Below are 22,885 nucleotides of genomic sequence, written 5' to 3'. Positions count from 1 at the left end.
CACCTGGGTTAGAGAAAGGCAAAGTTAAATGGCATTCCTGTGAGTGCAGTGGATGACCTTGTGTGCTGTAAGATGTGTGAATGCCTCTGCTCAGCTTCTAAAAGGCCTGGGGTGGGGGGCTCAAATAAACACCCTTTCTCACCCTGCTGCCTTCAAACCCATGCCCCCAACAATAACTCCTAACTGGATACCTGCTCACCCTCCCTCTCCTAGTCACAATCCTCAACTCACCTGAAGCCTCAGTCTCAAACATCATCTTTGACACTGGGCAGATGCCTCTTGTGACACGATGAATCTGCTGAAAAAAGTGTCGTAGCTGACACAACCTGGAGTCTCTGGAAGCTGCACTCCTCCTAAAAAAAAAAAAAACAGAACAAAACCAGAAATTACAAATGCACTTTACCGCCCCTAAACACAAAACCCAAAATTGTGAACTTAAATACTTGCTGTATTCCAGGCTGTTTTCTTCACAGTATCTTCAAAGCCTCTGTTGCTTTAGATGCCCAGAAACACCTGCTGAAAACAAGCTGAGGTAAACTGAAAGCGCCTCTTACCTGAAATGAGAGGAGAGCTCTTATCCCAGCACATCCCAGAGGGGGAATGAAGGCCCTGGGCAAAGGCTGGGGTTAATATACCCCTGATGATGCCCGCCTCTCGTTCCCATGGCACCCAGGAAAAGGGAAGGAGTGAATCCCACCGGGTATAAAAACCCTCAGAGTGGCTGCAGGTGTTTGGCGTTTCTAATTTGATTTCAAGGGGAGTAGAGGGCTTGTTATAGAAGAAAACTCTCCAGAAAAATATCAGTGATTTTTTTTTTGCAACATCTATTTGGAGCAAAAGGGTACAAAACTGGTAAGAAATAAAAGTTTCTGTTTAGACAGCATAACTAGATAAATTGGGTAATTTGCTGTTAACTTTCCTAATCATTCCTTAGTGGCTACTAAGTAGTATTTCACGTGTGACTAAGCTGGGTGGAGAAAATTGTCTAAGTCTCCTTGGGACCTCTAATTAGGCCTATCTACATTATAAGTAAAAATAAGAAAAATAAAAGCTTCCCAGGCAGTGTAAGGGTTAAGTGCGTGCCCGGCTTACCCTGCTCTGAGATACTTGGTCCTATGGCATGGAAAGAAGAGCCCTGAAATGTAGTTTTAAACCCTTAAAATGCTGAAAAAGGCAGAGCTTCCTTCCAGTGCACCCCTTAAACAGAGGAAATGGGGCAGCTACCTCTACTGAAACTAATACAATAGCAAATAAATAGCTTCTGCCCTTTAATTTATTCTCCTTAAGTACTGGGAAAAGAGGGGTTTTCCTCTCCAGTGGAATCCAGAGGTTTTCCTCTCTCTTTAAATCTCTCCAGTGATGAAAAAAGAGGGATTTTTCCCTCAGTTCAAACTCTTAAGATGGAGGGTATAGCTGGGCTTCTCCCTCAATTTAGGCCTCAGGACAACAAAAAGGGGCTGGCTACCCTTAATTCAAACCCATAAGAAACATTGTCAAGGTTTTCCCCTTCTACTTAAACTGGAAAATAATCAAAAATGAGGACTCCCTGTCAATTAATACCCCGAACAGCATAGAAAAGGCAGGGATTCTTTCAACTGAGACCACTAAAATTGCAGGGGAAGCAGAGTCCCTCCCAGTTTGAACACAAAAAATAAAGGAAAAGGAAGCTTTTTCCCTTTTTTCTAAACCCTTTTTAGTGCTGGCTGCTACTTCCATAAGATGAAGAGTAAGAATAACTCAGGAATGTTTCATCATTTGTCTCTGCACTGGTCAGAAATGGTAATTTGAGCTCAAATCTACAGAAATTTAGCAAAAGAAGTTGGACACTCAGAGGATAAAAATAGAAAAAACTGCATTGGAAGGATTTTTCCAGCTAGTGAGTGAGTTTCTAAAGGCAATAAAAGAAAAACGGTGAAAGTATAAGGCTGGGAACGAAATATTACCTCATCCATTCCCGTTTGTTCCCCGACTCGTTCGCGGTTGCCCCAGCCCCTGTGCCGGCTCCGGCACGGTCCGTCTGTCCCGGTCCGTCTGTCCCGGTCCGTCTGTCCCGGTCCGTCTGTCCCGGTCCCGGCCGCCTGGCCCGCGGCCGCTCCGCTGGCCGTGCCGGCGGAAGGGGCGGGGGGTCCGTCCTGCCGTGTGCACCGTGGGTACCGCGCTGACCGCACCGAGGGGGGGTCCCGTCTGTCCCGTCCCCGGCTGCCCTGACTCTGCTCGGCTCCCGCCGCTGCAGCCGGGGTCAGTCCCGGCTTTGTCTCTGCCGGATCAGCCGCCGTGAGCCACGTGGGGCCGATCCACGCTGCAGCTCGGTCTGCACCGGAACAGCCCCTGGCGCGATCCCGGCTGCAGACCCCGCCTTTGGAGGACCGAGACCCTGAGCTGTGCCGATCCCCTCGGGCGATCCCGGCTGCAGACCCCGCCTTTGGAGCACCCAGACCTTGAGCTGTGCCGAGTTCCCCCGTCCTGCCCTGAGCTCCGTTCCCTTGGTAACCACAGCTCCGGCTGCTCAGCGGAACTCTCTAAAGGAATCACCTTATCAAAACACTAAAAGTTCAGGTAAAAGAAAGCCCTCTCCTGATTCTTCCTAAAAATACGGGAGAAAAGCTATAGAAAATAAAACTCCAAAAAGAATGGGATAAAGGGATTAGTCTATTTCCATTAAAAGAGGCTCCCATAGGAGGGGGCGGACCAGGGTTTGTAAATGCTCCTTTGACTTCGTCTGAGGTCTGAAATTTTAAGAAATAAATAAAAGGGATACTTGGAGGATCCCATAGGCATAGCTGAAGAATTAGACCAATTTTTAGGTCCAAACATTTATACTTCAGAAGAGATGTGGTCTGTAATGAAAATAATATTTTTCTCAGGAAGAAAGGCAATTAATCAGAGCAGCTGAAATAAAAGCTTAGAAAAAAAGATAATCTACGGAGACCCCCAGAGAAGAAAAAATGCCAACTGTACCTCCTGAGTGGGGTAAAAATAATGAGGAGGGGAGTAAACACATGAATAATTATTGTAATTACATAATCAAAGGAATAAATGTGACAGCATATCAAAGGCGAAATGCAAAAAAAAAAAAAAGGTTTTTAAGGGACAGCTTTTCGAAGGGAAAGAAGAAACTGCAACTAAATAGATAAACAAACTTAAGATAAATAGGAAAATGGTCCTAAGTAAGCAGAAGATCTGAAAATCTTTAAAGAGATGGGCACAGAGGAGGAATAGGGAGGTCATAAGCTCTAATTTTCTGGGGGTGACAAATACCATCTGGAGCCTGTGATAACTTTAAAAGTGGATCCCCAAGAAGAAGAATTGGAATTTGTAATAGACACAGGGGCAGAGAGAACCTGCCTGTTAAATATTCCAAAAAGTTATAGTGTGAGCAGACATATAGTGAAAGTAACAGGGGCAAAGAGGGAAAGTTTTACATTTCTCGTCATTAAAGATGTAGTAATTGAGGGAAGAAACTAAAGTTTGGATGGGAGATGTCTTATTGGTCCCAGGGGCAGGTAGCAATTTATTGGGAAGAGTCTTACAAGTGCAGATAAGAATAGGAGTTATATCAGAAAATGGGAAAATGACAGCTAGAGTTTTAAAATTATTTAAGAGAGGATGAAGAAAAAAAAAATCACCAAAGAAGTTTGGGGTGAAGAAGGAAATAGGGGAAGATTAAATATCGACCCCATAAGGGTTACAATTGAGAGAGAAGATTGTCCATATGTGTACGTCAGTATCCTGTATCTTTAGAAGGACGGGAAGGTTTGAAGCCGGTAATAGAAGGACTAATAAAGGATGGGGCATTAGAACCTTGTATGTCTCCTCATAATATCCCTGTTCCACCAGTAAAGTCTGATGGGAGTTATAGACTAGTACAAGATTTAAGGGAGGTTAATAAAAGAACTCAGACTCACTACCCAGTGGTAAAATATCTTAGACACTTAATAAATAGAAGTAGCTAAAAAACCAACCATGAGAAAATTGCAAGAATTTTATTCATTCTCCCTCCCTCTTCAAAGAGAGAGATCAGAAAATTACCTAGATGATGGAAATATTATAGATTGAGGGGTACGCACAAGTAGCAAAATTTGTGTATGAAAAAAATTGACAGAAGGAGATGATATAAAACAGACCAAAGTAGATATTGTTAAATTAAAAGACTTAAGTTAAAACTAGCCTAAGTACCAGCTTTAAGCTTACCTTTGTTAGAAAAGTCATTTATCATTTATACATAAATACAGTAAATGGAGTAGCTCATAAAATTTTAATTCAAGACTAAGGAAGAATAAAAAAATATCTAGTAGCTTATATATCAAAGATGTTAGACTCAGTAAGCCACAGCTAGCCAGTAGGTATTTAACAGCTACTGCAATCCTAGTAAAAGAAAGTTGTAAGCTTACTTTTGGAAGTAATTGAGTTAGGTTCACTTCATACCGTCTGAGGTGTGTTGAATCAAAAAAAACAGGTAAGAAGAAAGAGAGAAGTTGAAGTAGGGAGGTGGTTAGCAAACTCGGAGATGTTAGAATGTGAAGTGATGACATCTTGGTGCTAGAAGAGAGCAGAAGTGTGAATGCGGGGTTTTTGCATGAAAGGCAGGGAAGTGTCTTAACACACGGTTGTTAGGAGGTTATTCAATGCCGAACTGAGCTCCAGAAAGGGTTTAGCAGAACGGGCCCTCCTTGAAGGGAAAAGAGGAGAAGTTGACTAGAGAAAGGAAAAGAATGTCAGGAGCACCTGGGGACGCCAGGTTTGGGGTTGTCAAGGTTGGGAGGTGTCTGACCGCTCCCTACGAGCGGCGGGGTCTCGGAGGCTGCGGCAGGCACCGATCCATGGAGGTGACCCGGCGGCGGTGCTGGCAGCAGGGGACACACGGGTTTGCCGGGCAGGAGCGGGCTGGCTCCGTGGCGGAACTGCCGGGGGGGCTCCCAGGCTGCCGGGGTCCCGAGTCGAGGATGGCAGCGTCGGCCCCGGTAAGTGGGCCGAGAGAGAGAAGGAAAGAGAAAGAGAGAGAGAGGGCAAAAGGGACCCAAGGCTGCCCCCAGGGTCCCCATGCCCCTGGCTGCTCTCCCCTGCTCCGGCCCCGCAGCCAAGTGGCAGCACGGCATTGACAGCAAGGCCGTGAAAAGAGCGGGAGGGGGCTAGCACTAAAAGATAAAATCAAAGCAAAGATTGCTGACTCTCCAAACCTCACAAAGTGGGTTGTTTTTCTTAAGTAAGAAGGTTTTTGGTCTTTTCTTTTGTGTGTTTTGATTGCTGTTAAAAAGAATTTTTTTGTTTTTTGTTTTTTTTTCCTGAAGAATGGGTTTGTAAGGCTAAAACAATTAAATGCTACCCAAAAAGTTTTTGGTCTTTTCTTTTGTGTGTTTTGTTTGCTGGTAAAAAGAAGTTTTTTTGTTTTTTTCCCAAAGAATGGGTTTGTAAGGCTAAAACAATTAAATGCTGCCCAAAATGCAAAAAACAATAGATATGATACATCTCGTGTTAAAATTGGTCTAGCTTTTCTTATTTAACTAACTGTAACTCACAAAAAGAAGAATTTGCCTCTGCAGCTATTAGCACAGCTGGATAGAAGAAGAGGAGGCTGCTGTGGAAAAAGCTTTTAGCTAAACCCAGAAAGTTTGGAAGAAAAGTGAATGGTAAAAGTTAATGCAGTATTATCTTACTTTTATTACTATGCTATTAAGAAGTCCTATCCAGGTACTACCGAAGCAACAATCAGAATCACGGAAAGAGGGTGGATTCATGCCAGCAGAATCAAAGGACTATCACATTTAAACCAGGTGATACCAAACTGACTTTCCAATGGGGACTGAGTGGTAATAGTTTGGGAAAAGCCAAATGATCCAAGAAATGTACAAAGAATAACACTGAATTCAGAAGTAAGACAATGCTTATACCACTGGTTTCAAGCACTGCCTGAATAAAACATCTCCTTAGGGGAGGAATACTCCAGATAGAAGGATCAAGCCTGTTTTTGTGTTCTGACCTTAGCCTGAGAATTGTACAGGGGAGAAGGGGAATTACCATTTCCATCAGTAAACTTTATTTGATTCATTCCAATACTGGACATGCTAGCTGGGTTATAAGTAAATGCTTGAATTGTGAGAATAATTAGTATTGTAGTTCACAAAATTTATGCTCTTATTGCAAAAAGTGTTAAAGTAATAACTTAGCTTTGTGGATGGGAATTATTAGTGCCTGGTGAATGAGAGATACCTGAAGAACCGTAAGAGACCGCAGTTAAAGGGTGTCCAAACCAATTTGCCTGGAAATTAGTTAAGAGAAAGTGACAAGGAAATAGAGGGCAAGTGCAGATTGGCCTCTGTATTTTGCCACCGAGAAGATCAAATACACCTGCTGTGGGTTGCAACCTCACAGGCCTGGGAGGTGGGAGTATAAGGCATACTGGACCTCTGTTATTCCTGTTTCTGGCACTCATTTGTTCTCTTTTCCCTTTCGGGATACCAGCAAGATTGTGTCACAAATGCTGCAGAAGGCATCACGTGGAAAGAAACCAAAGCTCCTCTTTAATTACACACACCTATGTCAACAGCCACTGTTATAACCCATCCAAATTAAGAACCTGTAAGCAAAATGGAGTAAATTATTGGATTACAAGAAACTTAGGAAAAAGTGGTAATATATTTGGAATTGAATGTCCAAAAGGAGAGAGATGGATTTGTTTTACATTTAATCTTGAAGATACGGTTCGAGATTTGGTAAAAAAACAAATAATAAAGGAAAAGGTAAAACCAGCACAGCAACTTAACTCTGTATTGACCCCAAATTATCTATTGAGTCGTATTACAAGACTCCAAGCAGTTATAGAAATGATAGCAAATGGAGCTGCCCAGGCATTGGAGTTAATATCAAGTCAGCTAAGCCAAACAAAAACTGTAGGGTATCAGAATAGGTTGGCTTTACACTATTTATTGGCCAAAGAAGGGGGTGTTTTTTGGAAAGTTTAATATATCAAATTGTTGAAAATTGATGACCACAGAAAAGTCATTCTAGAAAAAGCAAAAGAAATCAAAGAAGAAAAAAATACATATGTATGTAACAACCGAGGTACCGGTCCAAAAATTAGAAAACAATGTTAAAACCTAGCTGGTAGGGTAATGTATTAGAAGAAATTAAGATCTTTTATTTTATGTGTTGCAACTATTTTTATATTTCTTCCTTGTGTAATCCCCTGTTTTATTTTGCCCGCATAGTCCAGAAGATGCAAGTAGATAAGAAATATTGCTCAAGCCAAAGGATTTACAAAGAATAAGAGTGGGGATTGTGAAAAATGCGTGTATTTTATGATTGGCTTTTTGGAAATATTAAAATGAATATTATATGTGTTGTGTTAGAAAGTAATGCTGTATTAATTCTCTTAAGTAGTGTGTTAAGTATAGGTTACAAAAACTGTTAAAATAGAAACGATGCTATGTAAGATACTTTTTTTAAAGAAAGGACTTGCAGCGAGATAGCGGCCACAGGACACCTGGATCTTTCAGAGAAAAAGAATTTATTGCCCTCTTATCAGAAGAAACGAACTTGTTCCCGCCTCCAAAGCGCTGTTAGGATTAGAAGGAAGAAGTGGATGATGACCAGACAGAATCCTGTGTTTGAATGGAATTTATGCACCATGTATGAAGTGTATGACTATGCAACAGGCTATTGCTTTTAAGGGTTAATCCTTTGTTAACAGGGGTCCTTTTTCGGGCTCATGCTGCCCAGAAAAAGGTACCCCGATGTCCATAACTCTTTGTTTTTGTTGTCTCATATTGTCCTAATTCAAATTGTCCAAATTATTATTACTCTAATTGTATGACTATTTTTATAACCATTTTATTACTATTAAACTTTCAAAAATTTTAAAAGCAAGTGATTGGCGTTTTTCACACCAGTCAGGTGAAAATTATCAAAAGATTTTTGTGAGTTTTCTAATTTTGGCATTAATGCTGGCAAATTTTCAGGGTTTACTGTCTAATTTTGGGTCGAGAAATCTGTCCCAAACACTGAGGGGACTCTGGAGCTATTTGGGAACAGTTCTTTTTCAAAATTCTTTTGTATTGGGATCAAAGGGCTGGCATTTGCAGGGGCAAAATAATTCCTGTCCTGTATTTATTAAAGCAGCTGTCATATTCCAACCTCCTCCTCCTCCTCCTCGTCGCACGGTTTGTGTGCATGGATGTGGCTGTGCAGACGAATCGTGACACAAAGTAGTCCCACTGGGTGCTAGGAGTGTGGAAGGCGAAAACGCAGAGGCACACCAGGTATCGGTTGCTCAGGGTTACGCGCTGCAGAGGGATCTCTCGGTGCCCGGCAGAAGTAGAGACGCAGAAGGATACGTGCAAGGCGCTGCAGTTTTCGCCTGCTGTGGTGCCGTGTATAGACGCAGTGGTGGCAGAAGTGGCGTGACAGGGCACAGGGATGCCGGCTGTGGCCGGACAGCGGCACGCAGCGGCTCGGAACCGGGACCGGGCTGTACCAAAGCTGTGGTGAACGCAGTGGGGGTTGGCGGTGGTGCCGTGGAGATAGAACTGTGCATGCGTGCGGCTGATCCCGGAAGCAGCGCTGTGGTTCGATGAGTCGGCGCAGAGTGATATCGCTGGTGCTGGGGTTGTAGCAACTGCGCATGCGTGGGTTCTGTCACTACCGCAGTGCGGGCAGTCATCATGGCGGTGGGCAGGACGGGGCGTGCGGGAGGCAGCAGAGCTACGGGAACGGGGCTGCGGCTGCGGCCGTGGAAGGGAACGCCGGGACGTCCGTGGTTGCAGGAGGCAGCAGAGCTGCGCCATCCAGCAGCTCTGAAGCGGGAGGGTGCGGTGGGGAAGGTGCGGCTCGGCCCGCCATGCAGCGGCGGCGGCAGGAGAGGGGAAGCGACCACGGGGGGCGCTGACGGGAGCCTGGGCTGGAGCGCCGCTGCGCTGGCATGGGGTGCCTTGGGTGGCTGGGGCGCCGGGTAAAACAGTCATTAAAACACCCTAAAAATTATTGAAAAAGCCCTAAAGGTATCCTAAACATTTCCAGAGAATTCCTAAAAAACTCCTGAAAAAAAAACCCTGAAATATCCCTAAAAATCCCTGAAAAATCACCTGAAAGACCCTAAAAAACAGTTTAACCCCTACCTGTAACACTGTGGCCTCCGAACATCATCTCTACCTATTAATCGGGGTAACTGCAAGACCCTCAAACACCACCACAATCACCAGCGTGAGTTGGTCTGGGCAGCACCAAATAAAAGAAAAAAAAATCTTTAAAAATAGAAAAATTAAAAATAAAAATTAAATAAAAAAATAAAATAAATGCTTTAAAACTGGGAAAATAAAAAAAAAATAGAAAATTTAAAAAATAAAAAGCTTTAAAAACAGAAAAATTAAAACTAAAAATTAAAAAAAAATTTAAAAAATAAAAGAAATGCTTTAAAAATAGAAAAATTAAAACTAAAAATGAAATAAAAATGAAATTAAAAAATAAAAGAAATGCTTAAAAATTAGAAAAATCAAAACTAAATATAAATAAAAAATAAAATTAAAAAATTAAAAATGTTTAAAAATAAAAAAATTAAAACTAAAAATTAAATAAAAAATAAAAAGAGCTTTAAAAATAGAAAGATCAAAAATAAAAATTAAATAAAAAATAAAAATAAAAATGTTTTAAAAATAAAAAAACCAAAACTAAAAATTAAATAAAAAGGAAAATTTAAAAAATAAAATAAATAGTTTAAAAATAAAAAATTAAAACTAAAAATGAAAAGAAAAAAAATTAAAAAATAAAATAAATGCTTTAAAAATAGAAAAATCAAAAATAAAAATAAATAAAAAATAAAATTAAAAAATAAAATAAATGTTTAAAAATAAAAAAATTAAAACTAAAAATTAAATAAAAAATAAAAAGAGCTCTAAAAATAGAAAGATCAAAAATAAAAATTAAATAAAAAATAAAAAATAAAAAAATGTTTTAAAAAAAATCAAAACTAAAAATTAAATAAAAAGGAAAATTAAAAAAATAAAATAAAAGCTTTAAAAATAGAAAAAGCAAAAATTAAAAATTAAATAAAAAATAAAATTAAAAAGATAAAATAAATAGTTTAAAAATTAAAAAATTAAAACTAAAAATTAAAAAAAAATTTAAAAAGCTTTAAAAATAGAAAGATAAAAAATATAAATTAATTTTAAAAAAATGCTTTAAAAATAAAAAATCAAAACTAAAAATTAAATAAAAAATAAAATTTAAAAAAAATGATTTAAAAAAAATTAAAACAAAAAGTTAAATAAAAAATAAAATTAAAAATAAAAAAAGCTTTAAAAATAGAAAAAGCAAAAAATAAAAATAAAATAAAAAATAAAATTAAAAAATAAATGATTAAAAAAAAATTAAAACAAAAAATTAAATAAAAAATAAAATTAAAAATAAAAAAAGCTTTAAAAATAGATAAAGCAAAAATAAATATGAAATAAAAAATAAAATTAAAAAAATAAAATAAATGCTTTAAAAATAAAAAAACTAAAACAAAAAATTAAATAAAAAATAAAATTAAAAATAAAAAAAGCTTTAAAAATGGAAAAAAAATGAAATAAAAAATAAAATTAAAAAAATAAAATGAATGCTTTAAAAATAAAAAAATTAAAACAAAAAATTAAATAAAAAATAAAATTAAAAGATAAAATAAAAAGCTTGAAAAATAGAAAAATCAAAAATAAAAATTAAATAAAAAATAAAAAATAAAATAAATGTTTTAACAATAAAAAATCAAATCTAAAAATAAATAAAAACTAAAAAAATAAAATAAATGCTTTAAAAATAGATAAAGCAAAAATAAATATGAAATAAAAAATAAAATAAAAAAATAAAATAAATAGTTTATAAATAAAAAATGAAAACTAAAAACTAAAAAATAAAATTAAAAAAAACCAAATGCTTTAAAAAAATAAAACAAAAATTAAATAAAAAAATTAAAAAATAAAATAAAAAGCTTTAAAAATAGATAAATCAAAAATAAAAATTAAATCAAAAATAAGAAAAAAAGCTTTAAAAATAAAAAACTCAAAACTGAAAATTAAGAAAAAAATAAAAATAAAAAAAATTTTAAGATGCTTTAAAAATATAAAAATTTAAACTAAAAATTAAATAAAAAGGAAAATTAAAAAATAAAATAAATGCTTTAAAATAGAAAAATTAAAACTAAAAAAAAGATTTAAAAAAGCTTTAAAAATAGGAAAATTTTAAAAAATAAATAAAAATTAAATTTAAAAAAAAATAATTAAAAACAATTAAAAAACTAAATAAAATCCATAAAGTACTGTAAAGTACCGTAAAAGTTCCATAAAAGGTAGTGTCGTAAAGCGCGACTGTCGAAAAAACGCACCTTTTACGACAGTCGCGCTTTACGGAACCTTTTACCGCATTTTACGACAGTCGCGCTTTACAGCCCCTTTTACGACACTTTTGCGACAGTCGCACTTTACGGCACCTTTACGACATTTACGACAGTCGCTCTTTACAGCCCCTTTTACGACAGTCGCGCTTTACGGCATCTTTTACGACACTTTTGCGACAGTCGCGCTTTACGGCACCTTTTGCGACAGTCGCGCTTTACGACACCTTTTACGACAGTCGCGCTTTACGACACCTTTTACGACAGTTTTGCGACAGTCGCGCTTTACGGCGCCTTTTACGACAGTTTTGCGACAGTCGCGCTTTACGGCCCTTTTACGACACTTTTGCGACAGTCGCGTTTTACGACAGTTTTACGACGTTTATGGAAATTTTACGGCACTTTACAGCACTTTAGAGTTTTTATTTTGTTTTTCATGTATTTTTAATTAATTTTATTTTATTAATTTTGGGTTTTTTTAAATTTTTCTATTTTTAAAGCTTTTTATTTTATTTTTTAAATTTTTTATTTGTTTTTATTTTTAATTTTCCTATTTTTAAAGCTTTTTATTTTATTTTTAAATTTTTTCTAAATTTAATTTTTAAATTTAATTTTTCTTTTTTTAAAGTATTTATTTTTTTAATTTTGTTTTTTATTTTATTTTTATTTTTCTATTTTTAAGGCTTTGTATATTTTATCTTTCATTTATTTTTATTTTTAAACCTTTTTTTTTAAATTTTTTTATTTAATTTTTTTTATTTTTAAAGCATTTATTTTATTTTTTAAATATTTATATTTCATTTTTAATTTTCTATTATAAAAGGGTTTTTTTAATTTTATTTTTAATTTTTTTAATTTTTCTCTTTTTAAACTATTTTTTTAATTTTTTTTATTTTTATTTTTCATTTTTCTATTTTTAAAGATTTTTATTTTGTTAATTTCTATTTAATTTTTATATTTCATTTTTTTTATTTTTAAAGCATTTATTATATTTTTTAATTTTGTTTTTTATTGAATGTTTATTTTTCTATTTTTAAAGCATTTATTTGATTTTTAAATTTTTTTAATTTAAGTTTTATATTTTCTATTTTTAAAGCCTTTTTAAAATTTTTTAAATGCGTTTTTATTTTTAATTTTTCTATTTGAAAAGCTTTTTATTTTATTAATTTTTTATTTATTTTTATATTTAATTCTTTTATTTTTAAAGCATTTATTATATTTTTAATTTTGTTTTTTATTGAATGTTTATTTTTAATTTTTCTATTTTAAAAGCATTTATTTGTTTTTTAAATTTTTTTAATTAATTTTTAATTTTTCTATTTTTTAACCTTTTTAAAATTTTTTTTATTTGTTTTTATTTTCAATTTTTCTTTTTTTAAAGCTTTTAATTTTTTCAAATTTATTTTTAATTTTTTTATTTTTAAGTTTTCTATTTTTAAATTATTATTTTTTTAATTTCTTTTTTAAATTTTTAATTAAATTTTTATTTAATTAAATAACATTTTATTAAATTTCCATTAAATTTTTAATTTTAAATTATTATTTTTTTAATTTCTTTTTTAAATTTTAGTTAAATTTTTATTTAATTAAATAATATATTTTATTAAATTTAAATTAAATTTTTAATTTCTTTTCTTCATTTCTTTTTTAATTTATTTTTTTAATTTCGTTTTTTATTTATTTTTCTATTTTTAATTTTTGTATTTTTAAAGCATTTATTTTTTAATTTTGGGGTTTTTTTAATTTTTATATTTATTTTTTCTATTTTTAAAGCATTTATTTTTTAATTTTGTTTTTTATTTAATTTTTATTTTTAAAATTTTCTATTTTCAAAGTTTTTGGTTTTTTAAATTTTATTTTTTATTTATTTTTACTCTTAATTTTTAATTTTTAAAGCATTTATTTTTTTAATTTTATTTTTTATTTAATTTTTATTTTTAATTTTTCTATTTTTAAAGCTTTTTATTTTATTTTATTTGGTGCTGCCCAGACCAATTTAAGCTGGTGATTGTGGTGGTGTTTGAGGGTCTTGCATTATGGCACTACATTTTATGGAACTTGTACGGCACTTTACAGCACTTTACAGTTTGGTTTTTTTTATTATTTATTTTTAATTAATTTTGTTATTTTATTTATTTTTATTTTTAATTTTTCTATTTTTAAAGCATTTTATTACATTTTATTTGGTGCTGCCCAAACCTGCTGTAGTGCATTTTTATACTTTGTAATACTTTGAAGTAATTTTGTTTTGTATCCTCATATTTTTCCCAAATGGTTTATCCCAAACTGTACCCCCCTCCCTTTACCTGTGTTATCCCTCTCTCGGGATGAGATCATCCCCAAACCCCCACCCTGGCTCTCTGTCAATCACTCAGCCTCCCATCCCCCCCATGCAGAAGTTTCAGTCCAAGTCCTCGAGTGATTAGCCAGAGGCTAGGGGTCAGCCCCCCAAGCCTTGCCCCATACGCTGTCCTATATGTCTATCCCCCAGCCTCCATCCCTTAGGGTCACTTAATGGTTGGTAGGATGTTATCTACTTTCGGTTTCCCCCTCCCTTTAAATGTAACCTTGGCACATCTCCCGGGGCTCTCGGCAGGAGGCACCCTGAGGTGCAGGAGCCCCTATGGGACTCCTAATAAAACCTTGCCGGTCGGCCCTTTATCTTCTACCACTGTCTCTGGTGTCTCTTCTGCTGCAAAGGCGACCAGGCCAGGTGCCCTCAGCACCCTCGAGGCACACACAGAGAGTGTCTGCCCCCAGCCCAGGTGCCCTCAGCACCCTCGGGGCACAGAGAGTGTCTCCCCCCAGCCCAGGTGCCCTCAGCACCCTCGGGGCACAGACAGTGTCTCCCCGCTGTTGGCCGTGTCGGGGCTGCCCCCCCGGTGTCTGCTGACTCAGGACCGGCCGAGGGTTCCTGAGGGGCTCGCACAAACCCACTCGGCCGCTGATTGTGGTGGTGTTTGAGGGTCCTCCAGGACAAGGGAGGAGATGAGAATCTCGACTCCCCCTTTCAGAAGGCTGAAATATTATTTTATGATCTCTATTATATTTAAAGAAAATGAGATATTCGAACTACACTAAAAGAGCAAGGAGACATCAGAAAGCTGGAAAGGAATGAAGAATAAAAACCTGGGACTGCTCACAGCCCCGACACCGCTGGACCATGATTGGTCATCAAGTAGAAACAATGCACAGGAAACCAATCCAAGATGCCCCTGTTGCTAAACCATCTCCAGCCCACACTCCACAGCCAGCAGATCGTTATTGGTTCCATTTCTGTTCTGAGGCTTCTCAGGAGAAAAAACCCAGCAAAAGGATTTTCATCAAACACGTCAGTGCCAGCTGATGGCACAGGCAGCATCGGCTGCCAGAGATCACTGTGTCATCCCTGCCAGCCCAGGTGTCACAGCAAGGAGGAGAGAGTTCACCCTGTGCTCACCCTGCAATACAGAGCAATACAACACAACACACACATTAACACAAGATGATAACCTTTTTCTATTTTCATTACTTGTGCATTTATTGTTACAGGACACCCAAAACAACAAAAGCACACAAAAAACAGCACTCATCTACCATTAACACCCCCTTCAAATGACACACAAACTCACCATCCCTCTGATCACAACTGCTAAATTACACCCCAGCAATCATTGCTCCTCGGGAACGTGGTTCCCGAGAGCCTCCAAAAATTCCTCCTGCCTGAAGAAATACCCGGTCCCTGGAGGGTCTCTGCCCAAACTTTGGCGATGAACGTCGCCTCGCAGACCGACCGGGACCCGGGAAAAAAAACCCAGCCGGGGGGAAAAAAAAAAGAAAAAAAAACAGCCGGGGGGGTGGGGGGGCTAAACCCGGCTGGGGATTTTTTACTCTAAATTTACAAATGAGTTGAAAAACCTGAAAAGCAAGTCACACACACAAGGTTAAATCCAGTCACAGCATGCGCTCACACACGCAGAGATGAGCAGACGCCGACAGACAGACACGTGCTCTCACACACGCTCACGCACTCCTCCCATTTAAACGTTCCCTGTGGCTCTTACTCGAGACGCTGAAGAACGTGCTTCCACGCTTCTTCTGGCTGCCGCTCCTCAACGTCAAATGGTAGATTCTGGGGAAATCAGTAGCCTCAGGGACCTGTGAGACGACAGGAAGCGGTCGATGAGTGGCTGACAGCTAGGACTTGTCCCCGCTCGGACCGATAAATTTTCTACCCTAAACCCCACTAAAGACAGATGAACAGTAAAGTTTTTATAACTCTTCTACCTAACTGTGACTATGTGCCAGGGCAGGGCAGCTCCGACCATAAGTGGTACAACATGAGTACACACAATAAAAGCAGACGCATACAGTGCAAGTGTGCATGGAGTGTAAGTCCATACAATATAAGCCAGCATAGGTACACACAATGTAAGTACATACAGTGTAAGCCAACACAGGTACACACAATGTAAGTACATACAGAATAAGTACATACAGTATAAACCAGCATAGCTACAAACAATATAAGTACATACAGTATAAGCCAGGACTTGAGATAGCTCTCTGGAAGATTAATTCTTGAGCCCTGTACCCTTTGAGAAGATGGAACCTACAGAACTACTGCAGTCACGTGAGGAGGGTGTAAGACGCTCCCTCGGGAAGTCCAAGAGAATGGCGTGGAAAAAAAGGCACTACCAAAGCTGGTAGTGGAAAGGAAGACGGATGAGAACATCTTGTCCCTTTGAGACATTCCTGTCTCAAAGAGTAAAAATGTAAAGATGCTGGAATAAGGGATATCCAGAAAGGAACATGAGTAGAATATGGCCTACGTGGCACGGAGTAGTGCCGATAAAGCATCGAGATGTAACAAGGGCCTGTGACACGTAGGACGATGGACACGGACTACATAACACAGACACGGACACATGACACGGACAAGGACGACATAACACAGAGACAAGTGACAACTGCCTGGCACTGTCCCCGTAGGGACCCGAGATTCCTAGTGCAAGGTGAGCCAGAGGCTGATGATGCCAAAGGAAGGGAAGTCCTATGACGATGGCATGTGATGATGAAATGTAACTCGTTAAAAGAAGTTAGTGCCAAAGTACTTAAGAGGATGCTCGAGAGGCTCGGTGAGCCTAGAGAAGGAAGCCGACTGCCGGGTGACCGTGGCCATAGCTCCGGACGTGAAGGCGAGCTCCTCAGGGGAAAGATCCGTGACGACGTCGAGTCAAGGGAGGCGGACGATGCAAAGTACACGAAAATGTGAAGATGGGTCGGAACTGCCCTGCCCGGCAAAGGCTCTGGCGAGGCTGAGGGGAAACCCTCTCCCTTTACTGCCAGAGAGCCCACGCCCCTACAGACCTCTCCCCTAAGCTGACATCTGATTGCCTCCTGTGAGAGTAAAGGCTTTTCCCCTTCTCCCAGCCGCTGGCCCCGACACTTAGCTTTTGGAAGAGGAGCGGACAAAATCCATCCTCGGTCGCACATGGACGTGGAGATGCTCTCCGTGTGTGCTTCGGTGCTGCCGTCTCCAAGCTTGGGCTACGAGCCTCCTCAGGGTACCTAAGACAAAACAGAAAACCTGACTACTGCCCTCAAAAAGAGTAATCCCCGGGACTCCTCTGCACCACTGCCCCGGCTCACCTCAAATCTTGATTTGGCTCCGGAGGGTGCCCGGAAGATACCTGCAAAGAGAAAAGGGACACGCTTAGCATGCCGCTGTGTAACGCTCACCTATGTGTCACAGCCTGCCTAAACTCCTATTCACCTGCCCTCCTCTGTTCCTTGGCGTGCCTAGGGCAGCGACGGCACCTGCAATGAAACAAAGCAGAAAAGCATGCTGAGATACTGTGAAAACACAACCTCCCTAATCTGACAAGGATGCCACACCGATACCTTAAGCTCTCACCCACCTGGCATAGGCATGCTTGGCCAGGAGAGATGGCAAGTGAACCACCTAAAATAAAAACAAGAGGAGATGCTTAGAGCTGAACCAAAACTGAGACATGAGCAATAACAACTGCTTCTGTATGCTATTCAATGCTCACCTCGCCCACTCGGCCTTGACTGGTCCTCTCGGCCTTGACCTCCTAAAAAGAGAGACAAAGAACAATGCTGTAAGAGCCACCATTTATGCTTCCTCTGCAGAAACAAACAGTGACTGACCTGCTCGGGGCAATCCCCGCACCTGGGATGGGGGCTCTGCCCTGGATTTTATCCTTCTGCATCTGAAAGAAAGTTAGGACAAGAGTCAAACGGTTGCAGGATAACTTAAGAGCTCCAGATATCTTGTGTCCATCTACAAATCCCACCTAGAGTCCAACTACACCCCACATTACAAATTTCAAGTCCCCAGGGTCACCCTTGACACTCCCCCTGCAGAAACAAATGGTGACTGACCTGCTTGTGGGAACCCACTCACCCAGGATGGGGGGCTCTGCCATGGATGCAATGCATCTGCACCTGAAAGAAAGTCAGAACATATGTCAAACACCTGCACGATAACTCAAAAGCTGCAAACACCTTAGGTCAATCTAGGAATGGCATCTAGAGTCCAACTACACCCCACATTACAAATTTCAAGTCCCCGGGACTTCTCCTATTGCACCAGGCTATGCGGCAGGGCAGAGCAGCTCCGGCACAAATGTGTGCACACACCCGTGACATGGGACAGGACGTGACAGACAACGAGGACACAACACGGACAGAAATCTCTGGGCAAGAAGGATGACTGCAAGGAGCACGAGGACAGAAAATTAGATGACTGAGGTAAGACCGATGGTGAGCTGATGAGGCTCAGAGAAACCTGGAGGAACAAGATGCTAACCGAATGATTTATTCCAAGAACTGCAAAGATGGATGCCCGAGAATCCTACGGCCAGAAGCCTCTACCTGCCCTCACGTTCTTTCAAGTCCTAGTCCGCCATAATGGATCCTGGCGGGGCAGAGCTGTCCACACAGCTCAGAACAAGACCTGAAAAGACATCTGACCAGATGCTTCTAAAGAGACAAGGGAGTCTGATGCCTGTCTGAGCTCCTGAGGCAAAAGTTCTATGGCCTGGGTGCCAGGCCGAGGAATGCAGAGATCACAGATGCTAACAATGATGCCAGGGTTTCTGACAGGCCCCTCCAAGGCCTAAGATAAAAGACATGACACATCCAAACACACATGACACACAAAAGACAAGCGACACGATACACACCGGGACTGCTCTGCCCTGCGCGCCTCAGCACTGTGATCACAAGTCAGGCTTCGCTTTTATGGGGCCTAAGGGGCCGCTTCATGGACACCCCCCCATCTCCAACGTGGACTCAAAAATCCCTCCCGGTGGGTCCCTACCCTGCACCCCGCTTGCATCCCCTCTGTGGGTTGTAGCCCTCTACTTATCTCTCAGACATCTGGGGATGCAGGTCCGCGTCAGGTGCGACAGAAGGCGGCCTCGACACCTGGGAAGTTCCTGCTGGCTCTGTTGTTCAACAGCTTCCTGTTGTTTCTTAGTCAGCTACGTGAAAGAAATCCAAATATCAGTGCATGATCTCTGCAGCACACTGGCCAAAACCCAACAATTCTGCCACTCACCGTTCTCCTAAGAATGCCCGGCTCCTGGGGCTGCACCCTTCGGCCACGCTCCGAGGCTGATGCCATGGTCACGGGGTAATCCTGGGGTAAGAGGAGATGAGGTGATTTGGCATGGCTGAAACCTGAGGGGACCCTCGCTCCACCTCCCTGCCTCCCCGACTCACCGCAACTCCTTGGCAGCTGCCCACGGCCACCTGGATGGCACCTTTAAATAGAAAAGTTCTGGGCTTCATCACCAGGTCCTGTAACACGTCCACAGGGCTCACACGTGCAGGGAACCCGGTGCCTCGGCCGGCTGGTGACGGGGGCTCGGCAGGCTCCGAGTGGATTGCCTAAAGCACAAAAACGAGAATGGAGACTTAGACTTGCCCCAGGAATTCAGACCTCAGCAAAAAGAAATGCTACTGATCACCTTGCTCTCCTGAACTTGACTGCTAGGATCCAGCTTTACTTCCTAAAAAGAAAGACAAAGAACAGAGCTGTAACAGGGTCACCCTTGACACTCCCCCTGCAGAGACCAATGGTGACTGACCTGCTTGTGGGAACCCACTCACCCAGGATGGGGGGCTCTGCCATGGATGCAATGCATCTGCAACTGAAAGAGAGTTAGAACATATGTCAAACACCTGCAGGATAACTCAAAAGCTGCAAACACCTCAGGTCAATATAGGAATAGCATCTGGAGTCCAAGTACTGCCCATATTACAAATTTCAACCCCCCAGGGCTTGTCCTATTACACCAGGCTATGCAGCAGGGCAGAGCAGCTCCGGCACAAATGTGTGCAGACACCCGTGACACAGGACAGACAGGACGTGACAGACAACAGGCACACAACACGGACAGAAATCTCCTGGCAAGGAAAATGGCTGCGAGGACTGAGAGAAGGCAAAAGGAGATGACCGAGGGGAGACCAATGGTGAGCTGATGAGGCTCAGAGAAACCTGGAGGAAGAAGATGCTAACCGAATGATTTATTCCAAGAACTGCAAAGATGGATGCCCGAGAATCCTACGGCCAGAAGCCTCTACCTGCCCTCACGTTCTTTCAAGTCCTAGTCCGCCATAATGGATCCTGGCGGGGCAGAGCTGTCCACACAGCTCAGAACAAGACCTGAAAAGGCATCTGACCGGATGCTTCTAAAGAGACAAGAGAGTCTGATGCCTGTCTGAGCTCCTGAGGCAAAAGTTCCATGGCATTGGTGCCAGGCCGAGGAATGCAGAGATCGCAGATGCTAACAATGATGCCAGGGTTTCTGACAGGCCCCTCCAAGGCCTAAGGTAAAGGACATGACATATCCAAACACACATAACACACAAAAGACAAGTGACACGATACACACCGGGACTGCTCTGCCCTGTGCACCTCAGCACTGTGATCCAAAGCCAGGCTTTGCTTTTATGGGGCCTAAGGGGCCGCTTCATGAACACCCCCCCACCTCCTAAGTGGACTCAAAAACCCCTCCCAGTAATTCCCAAACCAGCGCCCTGCTTTCATCCCCTCTGTGGGTCGTAGCCCTCTACTTATCTCTCGCACATCTGGGGATGCCGGTCTCGGGTGCGAAGAAAGGCCGCCTCGTCAGCCGGGAAGGTCCTGCTGGCACCGGGCTGGTGTCTCTCAGACAGCTGTATTAAAGAAAACCAAACATCAGTGCCCGATCTCGGCAGCCTCTCGGCCAAAACCCCACAAGTCAGCTACTCACCGTGCTCCTAAGAATGCTCAGCTGCTCGGGCCGCACGCTTCGGGCACGCTCGGAGACCGAGGCCGTCGTCACAGGGGGTGCCTGGGTTAAGAGGAGATGAGGTGATTTGGCATGGCTGAAACCTGAGGGGACCCTCGCTCCTCCTCCCTACTTCCCCGACTCACCGCAGCTCCTCGGCGGTTCCTGACCCGGAACTCAGGGCTCATGAGAGCAGCAAACCCGGTCCATCGGCCGCAGGGGACGGGAGCCTGGCGTGCTCCGAGCGGATGGCCTAAGGCACAAAAACAAGAATAGAGACTTAGACTTGGCCCAGGAATTGAGAGCTCAGCAACAAGAAATGCTACTGATCACCTTGCTCTCCTGAACTTGATTTCTGGGATCCAGCTATACTTCCTAAAAATAAAGACAAAAAAAAAAAAGCTGTAACAGGGCCACACTTGACACTCCCCCTGCAGAAACAAATGGTGACTGACCTGCTTGTGGGAACCCCCTCACCCAGGATGGGGGGCTCTGCCATGGGTGCAATGCATCTGCACCTGAAAGAAAGTCAGAACATATGTCAAACACCTGCACGATAACTCAAAACCTGCAAACACCTTAGGTCAATCTAGGAATGGCTTCTAGAGTCCAAGTACAGCCCACATTACAAATTTCAACTCCCCAGGGCTTCTCCTGTTGCACCAGGCTAGGCAGCAGGGCAGAGCAGCTCCGGCACAAATATGTGCACACACCCGTGACACGGGACAGGACGTGACAGACAACGGGGACACAACACGGACAGAAATCTCCTGGCAAGGAAAATGGCTGCGAGGACTGAGAGAAGGCAAAAGGAGACGACCGAGGGAAGACCGATGGTGAGCTGATGAGGCTCAGAGAAACCTGGAGGAAGAAGAAGATGCTAACCGAATGATTTATTCCAAGAACTGCAAAGATGGATGCCGAGAATCCTACGGCCAGAAGCCTCTACCTGCCCTCACGTTCTTTCAAGTCCTAGTCCGCCATAATGGATCCTGGCGCGGCAGAGCTGTCCACACAGCTCAGAACAAGACCTGAAAAGACATCTGACCAGATGCTTCTAAAGAGACAAGAGAGTCTGATGCCTGTCTGAGCTCCTGAGGCAAAAGTTCCATGGCATTGGTGCCAGGCCGAGGAATGCAGAGAGCGCAGATGCTAACAATGATGCCAGGGTTTCTGACAGGCCCCTCCAAGGCCTAAGATAAAAGACATGACATATCCAAACACACATGACACACAAAAGACAAGTGACACGATACACACCGGGACTGCTCTGCCCTGCGCACCTCAGCACTGTGATCCAAAGCCAGGCTTTGCTTTTATGGGGCCTAAGGGGCCGCTCCATGGACGCCCCCATCTCCAAAGGAGACTCAAAAATCCCTCCCAGTGGGTCCCTACCCTGCACCCCACTTGCATCCCCTCTGTGGGTTGTAGCCCTCTACTTATCTCTCAGACATCTGGGGATGCAGGTCCCTGTCAGGTGCAAAAGAAGGCAGCCTCAACATCTGGGAAGTTCCTGCTGGCACTGTTGTTCAACAACTCCCTGTTGTTTCTTAGTCAGCTACATGAAAGAAATGCAAATATCAGTGCATGATCTCTGCAGCACACTGGCCAAAACCCAACAATTCTGCCACTCACCGTTCTCCTAAGAATGCCCGGCTCCTGGGGCCGCACCCTTCAGCCGCGCTCCGAGGCTGATGCCATTGTCATGGGGTAAGCCTGGGTTAAAGGAAGACGAGGTCATGTGGCATGGCTGAAACCTGAGGGGACCCTCGCTCCTCCGCCCTACTTCCCCGACTCACCGCAACTCCTCGGCAGCTTCTGAAGGCCACCTGGATGGCACGTTGAAATAGAAGAGTTCAGGCTTTCATCACCAGGTCCTGTAACGCGTCCACAGGGCTCACACGTGCAGGGAACCCGGTGCATCGGCCGGCTGGTGACGGGGGCTTGGCAGGCTCCGAGTGGATTGCCTAAAGCACAAAAAAGGGAATGGAAGCTTAGAGCTGCACCAGAAACTGAGACCTGAGCAATAACAGCTACTTCTCTCCACTGCTCACCTTGACTGCTGGTATCCAGCTTTACTTCCTAAAAAGAAAGACAAAGAACAGAGCTGTAACAGAGTCACCGCATACACTTCTGCTGCAGAGACAAATGGTGCCTCACCTGCTCAGGGGAAGCCACTCACCCGGGATGGGGCCCTCTGCCACACATTTAATCCATCTGAACCTGAAAAAAAAAGTCAGGA

At 41.6% G+C, this 22,885-nt stretch overlaps 1 long non-coding RNA gene across 1 annotated transcript; it reads right to left on the bottom strand.

Annotated features, from left to right (window-relative positions):
* Positions 1-21,735: 21,735 nt before the first annotated feature.
* LOC129046860 (uncharacterized) lies at positions 21,736-22,606 on the bottom strand. Its single transcript, XR_008508663.1, has 3 exons — positions 22,443-22,606; positions 22,279-22,359; positions 21,736-22,201 (listed from the first exon to the last, which is right to left on the bottom strand). It is a non-coding gene; the product is annotated as an uncharacterized LOC129046860 (long non-coding RNA).
* Positions 22,607-22,885: the final 279 nt, after the last annotated feature.

The sequence above is a fragment of the Molothrus ater genome, chromosome 17, assembly GCF_012460135.2.
Source record: "Molothrus ater isolate BHLD 08-10-18 breed brown headed cowbird chromosome 17, BPBGC_Mater_1.1, whole genome shotgun sequence".
Lineage (NCBI taxonomy): Eukaryota > Metazoa > Chordata > Aves > Passeriformes > Icteridae > Molothrus > Molothrus ater.
This window is presented reverse-complemented; position numbering and strand designations above follow the sequence as displayed.